Source organism: Pinus tabuliformis, chromosome 1_1 (genome assembly GCF_031772625.1).
Source record: "Pinus tabuliformis cultivar Carrire ecotype Pingquan chromosome 1_1, CPIR1, whole genome shotgun sequence".
NCBI classification, from domain to species: domain Eukaryota; kingdom Viridiplantae; phylum Streptophyta; class Pinopsida; order Pinales; family Pinaceae; genus Pinus; species Pinus tabuliformis.
Window position 1 is genome coordinate 674,109,963 of NC_142297.1, and position 20,023 is coordinate 674,129,985.

The following is a 20,023-nucleotide window of genomic DNA, read 5'->3' on the forward strand; positions in this document are numbered from 1 at the left end:
CAATAAATAATAGCAAACAAGTGTTTTTAGGGCCTACCTTAGGTCCAACGCAAGCTTGTGGATGCCCTCGCTCCTTTGATCCAAATGAGCTCCTTTTCACGAATTTGCAAACACCAACAAGACAAACAAATTAAATAGCACCTGAAAAACCAATTGCATAAAACATATTTAACATGAAAGTCAAGGAGTCCATGAAACAAATAACATAAGATACTTGTTGAGAAAAATGAGTTTGATTGTATTAATTCAAAAGAAGAAGAACTTTACAACCTTTGCCTTGACGCTGTACAAGCTCCTCCCAGGGTCCAACAAGAAGTCTCCTCTACTTTGACAAGTTTCACTCACTCCCCAATGAATCCAAAAAGGTATGTGATCTCTCCTCTTAAGCTCAACTAGGGAGTCTTAATTTCACCAGCATTTACCCTCAAAATGTTCAGCTTCTAACCTCTCTAGTCCTAACCCCAATGCCTGTATTTATAGTGCAATGGAGGAAAGTTACTAGGTCCTCCTTCAAAGGGATAGCTCCTTTAGTCAAGGGATTAGCTCCTTCTCTTTTGGGATGCATGAACCACCTCAGAGCGAACAATCCACGTCAAAATTCCTTCTAAAAAACTCTAGAATTAACCCAAAGTGAGTTTTTTAAGATAAAACTTGCGCCTTTTGACTTTCACAGGGGTCCGCACCTACACCATTAGGGACAGAGCGGGTAGGTACGCAGCTTTTGTACACAGAAGGTGCGGGACCGCAGGTTACCATGAGAGAAAGTGTGGAACCAGAGTTACATTGATTTTTTAATGTCTTTCTCCCATTTCCAAAGCTTGAATTGAAGAGCTGAGGTCTTAGACTTGCTTAGGATGACAATACAAGTGATGATAGACCCATACTGACTGTAAATAATCATAGTGACGATATTTTTGTGTAACATATTTCCCCCTAAAGTGCGAAGTTTGTAGTAGATGAGGATTTCATTTATCATATAGGAAGAGTGAAGTACTTTATCATTTCGAGGATTATCTTGTGGAGAGCCCGGTCGGAACCTGTAAAAACATTTAATGCAAGATATATATATGAGATCATATCATCGCTGAGGTAGGCATTCCCATACTCAGATCAAAACTAACTAGAAAACTACCTATTGCTATGATATAGGAATGATCTTGTAAAACATCACAAGTATAGACTCATGTGAACACAGTATGGACGCAGCCATCTGTTTATGAATAGTCCACAATATAATGAATACAAAATTCCTCGCAGCCTGGATGGTAGAAACTAGATCCAGGGTCTTCATTTCTACTTCCCGAAATAGTACGATTCTATCCATGCGAATAAATGTGTTGATGTCGAACATGGTAGAAACCACTTGATTACCAGTCAATGATGTAAAATGTTAACAAGTGTGAGAGAAACCACCAGTGATGTCAATGGCTCTCAAAGTACCCAGTACAATCCATGAGATGTGAATAAATGTGTTGATGTCGAACATATCACGGAATCCTTCGATCGAAAGTCAATGATGTAAACTGTCGTCAAAGGCGATAAACTTTCCATTGAGGCATGCAGATCTCAAGGTACTGACGATTCCTATATTATCTTTCTAGATAATGAGTTGATGTCAATAGAAAGCGATCCGTCGTAGGCAAGCCCACAACATGAAATCATAGATCAAGTTGAAGAAATTTAGTTGCAAGGACTGACTCAGGGATGGTCAAGATGGATGATAGATATTTTACATATGAATGGCTTATTGGCAGTGACCTCTTGAAAACATAACGACACGACAGATGGCTTGGTGACAATTGACCCAAAGTTAATACCCAGAAACCGGCTGAAGACTTTCAATGTGGTTTGATCAACTGTTAGGCAAAGTATTTCCCAACCCAGGTGAATAAAAGTGTCATGTTCAAGAGTGGTTACAAAGTATGACAAACAGATTCATTTTTCTCTCTTTTCCCCCACCATTTCTGGCAAGTACCTCTTTATTCTTGACAAGCTTGAGGAGGATAACATTTGCTTGATTATAAGCTCATCCTTCGGATGAGTCCAACTTATTTTAAATTCGAACACTAAGAAGGAGTGGTTCGTTCCTGTTTGTAATTGAATAGGTCCTTTACTGTGAAATTTTAATGAGTGCAGTATAGGAGAAACTCAGCGTTTTTCAATTTTAGAGAGTCTGAAAAAACTTAAGAAGACTCCAGGATTGACCTTTTTCGTAAATTTGTGTCTCCCAAACCCGAAAAAAGTATAAAATAATACTTGAGAGAACCGCTTGATCTTTATGACCAAGGAGTACTTTTCGTTATTAGTGCCCTTGACCCGAAAAAGTAAAAAAGCGTTCAATGACACGTCGTTTTATAACCAATATCGAATTCGAAACGACAAAAATCCGGCAATCTTTTCATGTTTTTATGGTCGGAAAAGAGCTGTAAGTGGACTGTCTTTTAACTTCGTTTTAACGAGTTTAAAAGAAACACTCGGCAATCTTTTCGTGTTTTAGGAGTCAGAAAAGAGCTTAAAGATGACTCTACATGTTTTTCTATCGAAAATGATAGACTTCGCCTGAATAATTCTTTATTCTGCACAAAAACACAAACATTACTCATACCTGTTTGAAATGGATAAAAGCGTCGCAAAATACCTTTTCAAAGTGAAACATAAACAAATTTGCGATTTATTTACTCAAAAAACTTATAAAAAGGGCCTTTGTCGATTCATTTTTACCGTTTGAGTTTGGGTGAGAAAATAGTGCTTTTGCTTAGAAAAATTCCCGTGAAGATTGTGGAAAATCCAACCGTCAGAATCGAGCGCCGTCTTCTCCAGGTAATCCACATCATCCTACTTTTCATTTTCAACCGTTTAGTTTTTTGATTTAGTCCTTCATTTCATTTTTTGTGAGGGTTTTTAGGCGCAAAACCCGCACGCGGGGGTCTACAGGTTTACCATTGCGGACCCGCACCTTCCGTGTAGACAAAGTGCAGACCCCTGCACTGTGTCTAACTCGGAGGGTGCGTACCCTGCCGCAAGGGTTTTGAACCCAAAGATTCTCAAAAATGGACCAATAAAAATATTTTCTAACAATTTAATTAATCTTTATACTTGATGCAGAGAGTACATCATGCTAGATTGATGCGAACGAGAGCATGAGGACATGGATTCCGCCGCATGGAATCATCAGCCTTCACTTGATGCTTTGAGGGCGTGCGGACTGTACAAATTCTGGACCATTCCTGGCATGAGGGTTCAGGTGGATTTCTTACAGTGGCTGGTTGACAGATGGAGCATACAGGACCAGTGCTTTTTCATTGGCGGCCACCGGCTCGAAATCGAGCCGGCGGACATTTATTTCTTGACTGGTTTGCCTAAGAGAGGCGAAGACTTGACTCTGCACGAGACTAGGCCAGGTTGCCAGTCTGTCGATAGCCTCCAGCTAGAGTACTGCAACAGCCAGGCTAAAGACAAAGGGATAGACATAAAGACTATATCTCGTCCTGAGCTCATGGTGATTGCGTTTACTGTCACCAGACTTTGCGGAGCTGCCGCATTACATATTGCCACCGGATCCCAGATGCGTATGGTAGTTGATTGCTTTCGAGGCACCATCTTCAACTGGTGCAATGCTGTGCTGGCCAATGTGAAAGGCCAACTGACCAGGGCCAAGAGCGGACGACTAAAGACCTTTGGTTATGGGGCTTTGGTCGTGAGTTTTGGCCTGGAGAGGGTTCCTATGCTGATCCCACAGCACCTTACTTTTGGAGCTGGGCTTCCTCGAGAACCCAAACTGATGCGATGGGTCGCAGTCATGGCCCGTCACCCGGACGAGAGGACCGAAGTTTCTCAGTTCAAACCTGAGTATTTCCAATGGTTGGAAAACCAGGTCTTTTCCATTCAGGACTTCCCTTACGCTGGGATAGATTTTCGTGGTGACCCAGACATGGCTCTTCCACCAGGAGAGCAGTGGGACGAGTCAGGTAAAATCCTTTTCAACTTTTCCTATTTTAATTTTTTTTATTTTTCCATCGTCTCAAAACTGATAGTAAAAATTTCAAATGCAGATGTGGGTCCACAGTGACCAGCCGCTCTTTGGCCTTTTGAGAGGAGACAACCAGTTGCACCCGCGCCAACCCCACAGGACGAATCAGCAGAGATTTTGGCCAAGTTGGAGGGTCATCTCGAGCGCTTGACAGGAGATATTCCTGAGACCACTATAGACGACATTCCTCGTCGACTTCAGCGCTATGTGATTGGAGTCCCGGGACCTTTTAGGAGGTTCCTTTGCAAGGTGGCCCGTGCAGTGGTTTCTTATAGAGATCATCACCAGTGATAGGATGATCGCCTATTGTGGGCACATGTGACATTTTGCTTTTTTTACTTATCATTTTTGCCGATCATAAGGTGTTTTTCAACCTATGATCGAAGACGATGTATTTTTTGACACACTCCTATATGTATATCACTATTACCGGCTTATCTTGTAAATCATGTTATGGAATGGTTTTAAATTTACATGTATGATTATTGGAAATGTCTATTTAACATTCGAGAAGCAATTGCATCTGCTAATGTATTTAATGACCTTGGAATCTGCTGATATTCAATGTAATCAAACTCACGTTCCAAGAGATGCACTCTCAAAAATAATCTTAATAACACTGGATTTCTAATGGCATACACTCTATTAAGTTGTAATACAACGAGTTCAGAATCTAGCCTCACTATCAAACTCCGAATCCCAAATGAAATAGATTCAGACAATAACTCAATCACTGCACTGTACTCTGCAATGTTGTTTGTTGTTTGACCGAGGCTTACCCCATGCATAGAAACTAACTCGTTAGAGGGCGAATAGATAACCCAAGCCGCGGAAGAGATGTTCCATGTATTACGACAAGCACCATCAACAAATCCAATGTATGTTTGGAGAGGCATCGGCATCTACAATATCAAGAGTAAAACCAAGATAAGCAGGAATAATGACGGAAAAACACTCTCTAAGCTAAGCACACTTTTTAAACTAAAACACACTAGCTAGAAAGAAAAACTATCCTAACTAAAAATCTCCATACCCCATTCTTTTAAGCATAATACCTCTTCAAGTAAAGGCCATTTCTGGGTTTACCCAAAGAGTCCCCATCAAAGTCTACCAATTCATAAGCCCCTTTGGCTAGCTTTCGCTTGACAACATAGGGACCATGCCACATGGGAACGAATTTTCCAGTGCCTAATTTATCATTAGCTTGATCATAAACTAAGACTAGATCCCCTTCCGAAAAATTTCGAGGGGTCACATTTCGATCATACTGAGCTTTCATTCGTTTTGCGTGAGTCTCGATCGCTAATGTAGCATCACGTCGATTCTCATCTAATTGAGCTAAGTATAATAAACGCTTTTCCTCTTCGGAAGTGGCTGGAAGTAACTCGATGGCCATTTGCAGTGACGGGATTTCGCATTCAATGGGTAACACGGCTTCCAAACCATAGACTAGTTGGAAAGGAGTGAACCCTGTTGATGTTTTTACTAAGGTTCGGTACGCCCAAAGCGCTGAAAATAGCATGTTGTGCCAATTCGACCGATGAATCCCAATGATTCGTCGGATCATGATAACTAAAACTTTGTTGATGGATTCAGCTAGACCATTCGCTTGTGGATAATAAGGGGTTGAACTATCATAATGTAAACCAAGCTGGCCTATAAGTTCGGTCATCATAACGTTTCGAAAATGACACCCATGATCAGTGGTTATCGCTTGTGGGACACCAAACCTAACAATTATATGATTGAACATGAAAATTGCAGCTGTTTTGCCGTCTGCCTCGAATGTAGGCATCGCCTCGGCCCACTTAGTAAAATAATCTACTGCAAGGATGATATATGCATGCCCCCCGCCCAAGTGAGGGTTACATGTAATAAAATTGATACCCCATTTGGCAAAAGGACCAACGGCAATTATAGGGTGGAGAGGAGCAGGTGGAGCGCGCATCTTACGATCAAAAATCTGGCAGTTGTGGCATTTTCGGACCGCGGTAATACAATCTTTAAACAAGGACGACCAGAAATAGCCAACGCACAATATCTTTTGGGCTGTGGCATACCCAGACATATGACCGCCACATGCTCCAGAGTGACAGTCATTTAGAACCCTTTCAGCCTCTTCGTGAGTTAAGCAATGTTGAAAAATAGAGTCCGCCCCACGGCGATAAAGAGTATCTCCAATAATTTTGAATTGTTGGGAGTGGAATCGAATTTTCTGACGTTCCGACCTTGAAATTTCTGGCCGAAAGGATTAGGTCTGGAGATAGACGATGATATCCCCATACCACGGATCTAAAGTGCTGATTAGAAACAAAGATTCGTCCGCAATGGGCTCCTCTGCCACAGTTTTCGTGTCAGCACGCGGGAAGTCACACATTAACTCTCCAAAAACTAAAGATTTCTTAGACTTAGATTTTTCAAACTCCAAGTCGAGCTCCTGCAGGATAACAATCCATTTAGAGTACTTGCCCCCTAGCAATTGTTTGGTCAAAATGTAGATCATAGGGTTGCAATCCGAAATTACCGTAGTTTTACATAGTAAAATGTAGTGACGAAAATGTTGGACAGCTTGAACGGCTGCCAATGCCAATTTCTCCACATGTGAGTATTTTAGCTCAGTTGGATTTAACGTTCAACTAAGGTAATATATCACATGTTCTGTTCCGAATTCATCTTCCTGAACTAAGACCATTCCAATGGTGGAATGGGAGGCGGTGAGATACAAAAAGTAATCCTGGTTGTAGTTGGGAGGATGCAACAACGGTGCATGGGTCAACGCGTGTTTGAGTGCATCAAAAGAATTCTGAGCTATCTCATCCCAAGGGAATTGAGTATTTTGTTTCAACAACCGGGTAAAACCCTTTGTAACTTCGGCATAGTTAGGAATGAATCGTCGTAAAAAGTTTGCTTTCCCCTGCAAACTTTGGAGTTGGCGAAGACTCGAAGGAGGAGGAAATTTGATGATAGCTTCGACCTTTAAGGGATCAACGCGAATGCCGGCTTTTGAAACTACAAATCCCAGCAGTCGACCCGTTTCTATACAGAAGACACATTTGTGTGGGTTCAACCGAATACGATAATGCCTACACCTCATAAAGATTGCTCGTAAATGGACGAGGTGATCAGCTCGATTTAATGAATGAGCAGGAAAATCATTGAGGTACGGTTGCACAATGTGTTTGATGTCATGAAAGGCATAAGACATCACCCTTTGAAAAGTTGCTCCGGCATTCTTAAGCCCAAAAGGAAATTTGCAATAAGCAAATGTCCCCCATGGAAAAATGAAAGCCGTTTTTGGTTGATCGACAGGTGCGTTCACGCTCTGTGTACAAAGGAAAAGTGCGTACAGGTACGCACTGTGCCTAACTCGGAGGGTGCGTACCTCTCCCAAAACTATGAAAAATAAAAACTGACTCAAAATTAACTAAATTCACCCAATCCCACAATCATCAAGTCAAAAATAGAAACAAAAAAATACAGTTTCTCAGGTCAAAGTATAAACAACGAAAACAATCAAGTCCCCAGCGGAGTCGCCATTTTGTCGCATGGAATGAGTCGATCTTGCGGACAAGATAGACCTTCCTAGAATCTAAAGAAGACCTAATGACAAGCAAACCAACCAGACACTATCTTTCTCTAAATATGTTTCAATAAGCAATAGCAAACAAGTGTTTTTCTGGCCTACCTTAGGTCCAACGCAAACTTGTGGATGCCCTCGCTCCTTTGATCCAAATGAGCTCCTTTTCACGAATCTGCAAACACAAACAAGGTAAACAAATTAAATAGCACCTGAAAAACCAATTGCATAAAACATATTTAACATGAAAGTCAAGGAGTCCATGAAACAAATAACATAAGATACTTGTTGAGAAAAATGAGTTTGATTGTATTAATTCAAAAGAAGATGAACTTTACAACCTTTGCCTTGACGCTGTACAAGCTCCTCCCAGGGTCCAATAAGAAGTCTCCTCTACTTTGACAAGTTTCACTCACTCCCCAATGAAGCCAAAAAGGTATGTGATCTCTCCTCTTAAGCTCAACTAGGGAGTCTTAATTTCACCAGCATTTACCCTCAAAATGTTCAGCTTCTAACCTCTCTAGTTCTCACCCCAAAGCCTGTATTTATAGTGAAATGGAGGGAAGTTACTAGGTCCTCCTTCAAAGGGATAGCTCCTTTAGTCAAGGGATTAGCTCCTTCTCTTTTGGGATGCATGAACCACCTCAGAGCGAACAATCCACGTCAAAATTCCTTTTAGAAAACTCTAGAATTAACCCAAAGTGAGTTTTTTAAGATAAAACTTGCGCCTTTTGACTTTCACAGGGGTCCGCACCTACACCGTTAGGGATAGTGCGGGTAGGTACGCAGCTTTTGTACACAGAAGGTGCGGGACCGCAGGTGACCATGAGAGAAAGTGCGGAACCAGAGTTACATTGATTTTTTAATGTCTTTCTCCCATTTCCAAAGCTTGAATTGAAGAGCTGAGGTCTTAGACTTGCTTAGGAGGACAGTACAAGTGATGATAGACCCATACTGACTGTAAATAATCATAGTGATGATATTTTTGTGTAACACTTACCCTCCAAGTAGTCAACAAAATAAGTCTTCTTTTTATGTGGTCCTCTAAGGTAAGGCACCTCTTCCTCCATGATGCCCTTTTCTAGGCCTGTTCACCTAGACACTGCCCTTAAAGGGCCTCTGATTGTTGGCTATGGCCTGTGGTCTAGCACAACAGTTAGCTATGGAAGCAGTCCTTCCTTAAACACCACCCAAACAATACTTAACAAACATGTTTTGTCACTAGGCCCTGTGACCTTCACTACCCAGCAAACTGATCAAGAACAACCCTTAAACATGCGTCAAAACAACCCTTAGCATACTCCATTGTCACCTACAACAAACGACCTCCACCACAAGAATAGCCATGCTATCTTCTCGACCTCTTTCATGATGTCTCTAACCTGTTCTTGCTGTGGCTAGACCTCCTTTTCTCCACCAAAATTTTAGAGCTCTTCTTTGAGATGTATTGCCACTTATTGGATGCCTAAATAATGATCCATCCCCCTCAATTTATATACATATGAGGGGTTTCCAATAAATATTGAAGAGACACATCTATTGGAATATTTTACACCAAGCCTACATAACTTTGCAACCAATAATTAGCTTGTCAACTTCAAAAAGGATGATAGTGCTTGACGATATGATTCCAATGCATGAAGAATCATTTGAATCCAAGTTGTTGTTAGAGACACATCTATTGGAATATTTTACACCAAGCCTACATAACTTGGCAACCAATAATTACCTTGTAAAATTCAAAAATTCATTTCTCTCTAACGACAACTCAGATTCAGACGATTCTCGATGTGTTAGAATCATATCATCGACCACTATCATCCTCATCCATCACATGTCCTACATCCTATTAGCACTCTGTAATTTCTTAAGGCCGTGAAAGAAACCCAAAGGTAACCATAAAACCACTTTTAAGTTTAGAAGCTAGCCCTTATAAACTTAGAGAGGGATCTCTCTGTCAGATTTCGATTTGTTTGTAGTGGGATTTTAGGCTAGATGTAAGGTTTAGAATTTGGTTTTTTGGATTGTTTGGTTGACAATGTAATAGGAAGCCATTGGGAAATGGAGTCAATCAGATTTATGTAGATCAATTACAGATTTAGCATACAAGTGTAACAGGGTAAGGTAGGCAGATTATCAGATCTTATGAGCTTTGTGAAGTGAGACAAAGGAAAATATTAAGGATAAATTAAACATAGAGTATTTAATAATTCTATATTTAACATCAGTTGGAAAACATCAATTATTGTTCATAAGCCAGAATTGAGTGCAATTAAACAAATTCAATTTCATATTTTTCTTTGAAAAATACAGATAAGGAAAACATATGTGATGACAGAGAAAAAACACATTAACATGAGAGAAAACTTCACCAATGAGTTTGACACAGGAATCCTAAAACAACTTTCTGTATTACTGAGAATTGATCACTTGAGCACAGTGAACAACTTTACATCAAAAAGTCTTATTTTTTCATACAAGTCTCAACATTAATACTTCAAATTCTGAAGTATTTATACAAATTCTAACAAAATATCTTGATTGGAAATATCAAGATTTATTAAAAAATATCTCAATTCTTTTTACATATATATAAAAAAAATATAGGAGATCTAAAATTGTTGAAGCTATTGGCACTATCCTCGAGGGTTGTTGTTGATGATTGGGCCTGAAGAAGTGTTGTCTTGATGTCTTGTTGTTGGAGGTGAAACTCCTTTACCCAAGCAGTTTACATAGTTTATCCCATCGATCTTCACTTGGGATAGCAAACTTTACCAATTTCTTGTAGGTCTCATCTACCTCAATATACTTTTGAAAGGTAGGCTTGATGATAAATAAGTGTTTGATCTCATGTTTAATGAATAGGTCAAAATCCAAAGCCTCAATAAAAGCCTTCCATGTGATGCTTCCTTTGATGCCAACAAACTTTGATTTATCTCTTGCAATAGTATATAATTTGTGGTGGTAATCTTCTAAGCTAATCAATTTATCTCCAATTCCTAGCAATCCTGGCAGTCCCTTCTGATTAAGCACATTAAAATTTCTATGAAACTTCTGAATGTTGGACTCCATATTGTGACATTTGTTTTCTAACTACAACATTAGGTTCCTTTTAGTGAGGACCTTTCTTACCTCCAAAATTGTTTCTGTCCTATCTGGAATTTCGAATTCTTCTAATTCTTCCTTGGTTTTTGAATTCAAAATCCTTATCAGTGCAGTGGCTTCACCAGGCTTCTACCCCAAATCTACTTTTACCTCTGCAACAACCTCTTTTGATCTTTGTATTAGCTCTTCCTGCTAAAAAATAATCTGAATTGAGGGCCATATTTTAGTCATGGCCTCATTTATTTCTATCCATATATTCTCCTTTTCCTGTGCCAAAGTTTGTGCCATTGCAGATTCACTTTCCAACTGCTCAATATTTTGGGTTAGCCTGTGATATTTCTATAGTTCTGCTACATATGAATTATCTATTTTTAATTTTTTCTCCTGTAAAGTTTTGAGTTGGGCCTTTAATTTTTCAATTTCTTGCCCCTGAATGGACAGGTCTTCCATATATTTAACCAACTGATTTGAGGAATCTGTGGTCCGTGCTTTTGTTTTTGTCGATGTAGATGCTCCTAATGTTGTTGCAACTGAAATAGGGACTGTAATTAGTGGAACTATTGCTAGCTGTGATGACTTCTCCTTTTCCTTCAGCAGTCTTTCCATCTCAACCTCCATGTCCTTAATCTGGCTATTTTGTTCAATTATAATTTCTAACATGTCCTATTTTTGTTTCTCAAGCTCCCCAACTTCCTTAGTTTAAGGGTATTTTGCAGAGGGGAGCTTGATTTGCTTCTTCAATGCTGCTATGTCTGCAGTCTTTCTCCTCAAAATTTCTTCTGTTTCTTTTACATCACTATGATCATAGCCCAATGTCATTACCAAGTCTTCTAGGGATTTAATCTTTGTGTATTTGGGAAGAGATGAAATATTTTCAAGTTTTAACTGAGATTGTATGTTGTTGATTGAGGCCTACAATTTGGATGTTGTCATGGAAGTATCGACTAGAGTAGAGTACATCATATCACTAGTTTTTTTATGCATGTCCATTTGGTCAATAGGGTGAATCTGGTTGACATCAAAAGAAAATATGGACTTCTTGTAATCAGCTGGAGTCTTTGGAAATGGGACCTGTGCTTGAAGGAATGCAATTTGAATTTTCCCCTTTTCTGTGTCAAAGGCTGAAAGAAGCCTATGCTGTGAGGAGGTTGTTTGCTTCCAGAATTGGGAGTATGTGGTGGCTTTGAGAAGTTCATTTTTCTTCTTGATTTCTTTGAATTTGGAAAAAATGTTTGGTTCAACCTGGTCCTGAACCAATTCTATTGTTTGAGTTGTATCTGGGGGATCTTGGGAAGTTGAGGAAGAGGGAGATCCTATGAGGATATCTTCTTCCCTTGTAGAAACATGAGGGCCTGTTAGGACTATGGTGGCCTGCTCCTCATCCTCCTATAGAAAAACTGGTTTAGGATTAGTCTTCTGCTTCTTCTTGTATATCATAAACTCTTTGACTCCAATCTCTGTCACTGAAGGGGAATCATCCTCCCTTGGCCTCTTGTCCTATTTTTCTTGAGGTACTGGAGTCTGTGAGGTAGTTGTGGATATCACCTGTTCTTTTGCCTCTTGTAGCGTATTCTCCTCCCACTGACTTTGATTCATAAACTTCTCTATCTTTGGTCTAGGAGTGTGAGTATAGGGAGTGGTTTTATGCTCCACTCTCAGTTTGGAAATGATGCCAAAAGGGTCATATGACCAGGTGAAACTCAACTTGAAATTCATTTGCTTAAGGAGAAAATATGCATCCTTACCTGTTGCCCTAGTGTTACATATAAATGGTCCAACCTGTGCCTTGATTTTAAACTGAGACTTCTTCTTTGCTACAACAAAATGGAGATCATCCATATGTATCATCTGTCTTATATATTCTAATGAGAAGATCCTCATGGGAACAAATTTTGGGAGCTTGTATGGTGGCAATTCACATCCATAAACTCTAATATTAGTTTAGTTTTGGTACAAGTACCAATCTCTTGTCTTAGTCTGCTCATTGAGATGCAAAATTCTTTGTATCTCTAGTCCTATTCTAGGCTCCACATCATTGTTCAGCAAGCATGCAATTGTATATAGGAACTGATCTACAAAATCACTGAAGGTAAACTCATTGGAATGCTTCCTCATCAAAGAAGTCCAATGAATTATTGATTGAGCATTGCCTTGCTCCTCTAATTTCTGCATGGGAAACTGAAACATGTTTGCTTGATGATAAATAAATAGATAAACAAGTACTTAAGAACATTTGAAATTTCCTTTAGTAGAGAAATTTAGGAACTGATCATGGATTGTATCTCCAAGAAACTGGCTGTAATTGAAAATAAAGGGGTTTTCACCAGTTGTAAAGACTAATAAAAAAAAATTTATGGCCTCATCAACCCACTGATTGGATTGGTAGCCCATAAACATGAAACAATGGAAATGATCTGCTTGGTCATCTCTGAGAACATAGAGGATGAATACGGGGGGTTCTTCTTGGGTAATTGGGCATCCTTTGGTAGAAAAGTTTCAAAAATCTTGGCTCTTTGTGGGAAGGTGAGGTTCTTGTAGAATTCCATGAGGGAATCTACTGAAAATGGCCTCATGGAGTCAGAATTTGGGATTTATAGCATTTGGTTGATTGAATCAGGGGTTATGGTGAACATAATGTCTCCATTCTAGGCCACAATTTCCCTTTGACTAGGAATATATCTAAACTGACACCAAGAGACAAATTCAGGGAAGTGGTGTGTCTGGGGAAAGATGAATTGGGGTAGGAGAGAGTCCCAGAGACTCAACTCATCACTTTGGTCTAAGAAGTTTTCTTTAACCAGTTTTGAAGTTCGTATAGATCGAATTCACAACTAGTTTCAGCAATTTTGTATTTTTGATCCACCAAGGGTTGATGGTCTAGGTCTAGGACAAGGGGTAGCATGGGATTTTCATATGTGGCTTTAGATTTACCTTTAGGGGCCATGATAGAAGAGAAATGAAATTTGAGTTTCAAATTACCCAAGAAAATGGTTGCAACTTAGTATCTAGAAGTTGACTGGTATTCGGTTGGATGTGTAGGTCGTAATGGTTGTCTAGATTATTGTAGTAGTGGCAGGTTCTACTAACTTGTCACTGCAATAGGTTTTGGTGTGTAGACTAGACAATTTAACAACTTTGATATAATTAGCAGCTCGAAACAACAACGGAAATGTGGATAAAGCACTACTTAATGATTAATATAGGCAAAATGATATACTGTTGTGATTTAATGGTTGGGGGAGCAGGTCTGTTGTCGTGGGAATGGGTAAATATTAATTGACCAATGACTTGATGCTGAGGTGACGGAAGGATAGGTGGAAGTAATGTATTGGGATTGAGTGGGGTTGGGGGTTGATGTGGCTTGGAATCAGAGCGAGGTGAGGATGGGAGGCCACCTAACGAAAGGGGAATGGACGGGAGAGGGAGGAAGTCAACGGTCGTGTGGGTAAATGGGATGTGGAGGAAAAAGTGGTTTTCGGAGGGGAGGGATAGTTTTTGGTATTAGGCGGGGAGGGATAGTTTTTGGTATTAGGTGGGGGGGGTGGGGGGGGGGGGGGGGGAAGGGGGGGTGTTGTGCGAAGAACTTGAGAAGATGCTAGGTTGGTGAACATGGTAAAGTGCTTTCTGCCTTTTCAGACCTCCCCTCGTGATTAAACATATGAGAGGCTTGAGGGGCTGAACAGATTCCCTGTCATTGATCTGGATGGGGTGAAATCTTCACCATTCAATTTGCATCGATGTTATTCATTACATGACAAAAGGGTCTTGCCATTTACTTTATTCAAATGTGACATGAATTTTTTCCTTTTAAGCTTTATTCATACCTTTGCATATGATATTTGCGCTTATAGCATGTAAAATGGACTTATTACATTTATATTATTTACAAGTTAATTAGACCACGATTAGACAATGTAGTCTAATTAATAAAAATTAGGCTAATCTATTAATCTACTTTATAGTTAAACCATGATTAAACAGTGTGGTAAACCAATTTTATTTTACCTAGTCCAGTTTAAACATGGTTACATTGTGTGGTTAAACATTCTCTTATCAAAACTAATTACATTTAATCAAGCCTAATCATGCTTAAACGGTGTGATTAAAAAAACTAATCTGTTTATCTAACTTCAATGTGGCATTTTAACTAGAAGCACATTATTCAAACTTTCTAAGGTATTATTGATGCATTTTTTCATTTTTTGATTGGCATTTAGACTTGCTCACTTATTCTTTTGGGGTATTTTTCTTTCTTTTTTCTTTTTTCTCATTTTTTTTATTATTTTTCATTCTTTTCACACACACACACACACATATTCCTGTATCCCCTTTTTCTTTTTCCTTTTATATTTTTTTTTTCTTTTTCTATTTTGGAAATAATTTATAGAATGGAACATTAATTACAACATTTAATATACAAAAATCAACAGCTTATAGTCATCTCATCCTATAAAATATGGACCCTAACACCTCCATCACAGTTTTGGCCCAAATCACAATGGGTGCAAATCCCCATAAACTCTAATCCCAGTACAATTTTGGTACACATACCAATCTCCTGCCTTAGTCTGTTCATTGAGATGCAAAATTCTTTGTATCTCTGGTCTCATTCTAGGCTCCACATCATTGTTTAGCAAGCAGGCAACTGTACATAGGAACCGATTTACAAAATCACTGAAGGTAAACTCATTGGAATGCTTCCTCATCAAAGAAGTGCAATGAATTACTGATTAAGCATTGCCTTGCTTCTCTAATTTCTACATGGGAAACTGAAACTTGTCTACTTGATGATAAAGAAATAGATAGACAAGTACTTAAGAACATTTGAAATTTCCTTCAGTAGAGAAATTTAGGAACTGATCATGGATTGTATCTCCAAGAAAATGACTGTAATTGAAAATAAAGGGTTTTCGCCAGTTGTAAAAACTAATAAAAAACTAATAATGGCCTCATCAACCCACTGATCGGATTGGTAGCCCATAAACATGAAACAATGTAAATGATCTTCTTGGTCATCTCCGGGAACATAGAGGATGAATACGGGGGGTTATTCTTGGGTAATTGGGCATCCTTTGGTAGAAAAGTTTCAAAAATATTGGCTCTTTATGGGAAGGTGAGGTTCTTGTAGAATTCCATGAGGGAATCTATTGAAAATGGCCTCAAGGAGTTAGAATTTGGGATTTGCAACATTTGGTTGATTGAATAAGGGCTTATGGTGAACAAAATGTCTCCATTCTAGGCCATAATTTCCCTTTGACTAGGAATATATCTAAACTGACACCAGGAGATAAATTTAGGGAAGTGATGTGTTTCGGGAAAGGTGAATTAGGGCAAGAAAGAGTCCTAGAGACAACTCATCACTTTAGTCTAAGAAGTTTTTCTTTAACCAGTTGTGAAGTTCGTATAGATCGAATTCACAACTGGTTTCAACAATTTTGTATTGTTGATCCACCAAGGGTTGATGGTCTAGGTCTAGGACAAGGGGTAGCATGGGATTGTCATCTGTGGCTTTAGATTTACCTTTAGGGGCCATGATAGAAGAGAAATGAAATCAGAGTTTCGAATTACCCAAGAAAATGGTTGCAGGTTAGTATCCGGAAGCGGACTGGTATTCGACTGGATGTGTAGGTCGTAATGGTTGTCTAGATTATTATAGTAGTGGCAGGTTCTACTGACTTGGCACTGCAACAGGTTTTGGTGTGTAGACGAGACAATTTAACAGCTTTGATATAATTAGCAACTTGAAACAACAACGGAAATGTGGATAAAACACTACTTAGTGGTTAATATAGGCAAAATGATATACCGTTGTGATTTAACAGTTGGGGGAGCGGGTCCGTTGTCATGGGAATGGGTAAAAATTAATTGACCAACGGCTTGATGCTGAGGTGACGAAAGGATAGGTGGAAGTAATGTATTGGGATTGAGTGGGGTCGGGGGTTGATGTAGCTTGTCATCAGAGTGATGCAAGGATGAGAGGTCACCTAGCGAAAGGGGAATGGACTAGAGAGGGAGGAAGTCAACGATCGTGAGGGTAAATGGGATGTAGAGGAAAAGGTGGTTTTAGGGGGGGGGGGGGGGGAGGGACAGTTTTTGGTATTAGGGTGGGGGGGGGTGCGAAGCACTTATGAAGATGCCAAGTTGGTGTACATGGTAAAGTGCTTTTCGCCTTTTCGGACCTCCACTCGTGATTAAACGTAGGAGAGGCTTGAGGGGCCGAATACGATTCCCCGTTGTTGATTCGGGTGGGGTGAAATCTTCACCATAAATTCTGCACCGATGTTATTTGCTACACGACAAAAGGGTCTTGCCATTTACTTTATTCAAATGTGATATTTTTTTTTCCTTTTTAAACTTTATTCATACCTTTGCATATGATATTTGCGCTTATAGCATGTAAATTGGACTTATTACATTTATGTTATTTACAAGTTAATTAAACCATGATTGGACAATGTAGTCTAATTAATAAAAGTTAGGCTAATCTATTAATCTACTTTGCTGTTAAACCATGATTAAATAGTGTGGTAAACCAATTTTATTTTACCTAGTCTAGTTTAACCATGGTTACACTGTGTGGTTAAACATTCTCTTATCAAAACTAATTACATTTAATCAAGCCTAATCACGCTTAAACGGTGTGATTAAACAAACTAATCTGTTTATCTAACTTCAATGTGGCATTTTAACTAGCAGCACATTATTCAAACTTTCTAAGGTATTACTGATGCATTTTTTCATTTTTTGAGTGGCATTTAGACTGTCTCACTTATTGTTTTCGGGTATTTTTATTTCTTTTTTCTATTTTCTCATTTTTTTTTCATTCTTTTCACACACGCACAAACACACACACACACACACACACACACACACATATATATATTCGTGTATCCCCTTTTTCTTTTTTCTTTTATATTTTTTTTCTTTTTCTATTTTGGAAATAATTTACAAAATGGAACATTAATTACAACATTTAATATACAAAAATCAACATCTTATAGTCATCTCATCCTATAAAATATAGGACCCTAACACCTCCATCATGGTTTTGGCCCAAATCACAATGGGTGCAAATCCCCCAAGCTAGGATCTAAAGCCCACAAGCTCATTTGTGGCGCTTTGACCTCCAACCCTTGAACACTAGGGCTTGGAATACCTCCCAAGCTACACAAATCAACAATCCATTCTTCTTGAAAATTTCAAAAATAAAGGAGATGCAAATTGAAAGATATAGAAAAAATAAATATTTTAAAATTAGCAAATGAAAATTGAACACTAAAAATAAAGATAGCTTGAAACATTAATCTAAAAAAATAAAATATATGAGAAAAGCCTATTATCATATAAGCTAGTTACCTTAAGTGAGTTAACTAAAATATGCCATTTACAATGAAAATTTCCAACTATCCTTCTATATTTTGTAATCGATAAATTCTCATGCCAATTTTCTCATCCACTTGCAAAGTCTAAGATAAAGATGTCATAATTTCCCATTATTTCCTTTAGAATCACTCATGTTAAAGGAAAAAATAGAAAGTGATATTCTTGTAATAACAAATGAAATCCATTCGTCTTGAAAATTTCAAAAATAAAGGATATGTAAATTGAAAGATATGTAGAAAAAATAAATATTTCAAAATTAAATAATAAAAATAAAGGTAGCTTGAAACATCAATCTAAAAAAAATCAAATGTAGGAAATAAAACCTATTATCATATAAGTTAGTTGCCTTAAGGGTGAGTTAACTAAAATAGGTCATTTGCAATGAAAAGATACAATTCTCCTTCCATATTTTTCAATTGATAAATTCTCATGCCAATTATCTCCTCCACTCATAAAGTTTAAGCTAAAGATGTTAGAATTTCCCATGTTTTCCTTTGGAATCACTCATGTTGTCCAATTTGAGCACTAAACCACCAATTTAAATTATTATTGTTGGATGCACACTTATAAAGCTAGTGGTTGACAATTTATTATTGGGCTACAAACACATATTCTTCTTTCCCTTTACTTTTCTAATTTCACTAACATATCAATCATGTTCTAGATAGAAAAATGAGTTCAACCCTCATTCCACTTGAGACAACTGCAAAGAAGGTAGAAACATATTCAAGAGTAGAATGGATTTTGGCACCATACACAACAATGTAAGGTGAAGTTCCCAATGCTAATTTGAGTGTTACTCGCTCTACCCATAATGGATTTGGGTGTGCATGTGCCAATTATAATGATGATCAACCACCAGTTCTTATGATTTCAATCAATTTTTTGTTAGTATAATCAACTACCCAATTCCCTTGTAGGTAGTATTTAGTTGAATAGTGCAAAGTAAAACCCTTTTCTAAAGAAAATTTGATTAGTTTCAAAGAATAAAAATACAAAGAATTGTAAAATAATAATACATATGGGATATTGAACATAGTGATAAGATATTGCTCCAGTTATTTTATCACCATGGTTTCATTTACATTGATCAAAGGAAAATTTTTGTCTACAAGTGAAGTACTGTGGTATCTGTTAGCGCTTGAGATTTCACCCTAGGCTGAGGAAGGTAAACCTTCAAGGGAACATCAAACCATTACACCTTGTAGCTAGCCCTACGAGGAAGGAGAAGGCTCTCTCCGGTCAGACTCAAGATATTTTCTCAATGGGGTGATCTGACCAATTAGGATCAAAGATATTAGGCTAGTAAACTGATAAGGAGGGTTGATTTAAAGTTTTTGGGGTTTTTGTGGGCTGCATGGGCAAAATCACAGCTTCAAACAAAGAAATACAATGAACAACACAGGTTATCGACTGAGGCAAGGTAGGCAAGAAATTTAGCATCAAATATAGGTTTTAAATGGGATGGCAAGACTGGTGAGGAGCTAAGGAGGGCAAATAATACTTTGAATCCTCCTTAAACAGAAGAAAACATTGAATTGAACAAACTTATAGGCAGAGCATATAATACTATGAATTCTACCTAAACACTTCATTTGCTCAATTAGAAATGATCATGAGGTGAAATGGAACACAACAGATTACATATGAAACACAAGAAAACACTTATGCTAAATTAACATACCACAGGAATCTCAAAAGAGCTGTGAAATTTCATTAAAAATCTCTCTCAAAGACTGTACAAGAAAGCTCTGCTACGCTTCAGCAGCTCTCAGCACTCAGAAAAAACTCTCCTCTAATTCTCCCTCACAAATGAATTTTTAATACAATAAAAAAAAATGCTGCCCAAAACAGGGGCGCTGTTTTAACTAACAGTACAAAAATTGGAAAGAACGTTTTCTTCTATTCTAAAACAGAACCGTGTCCCT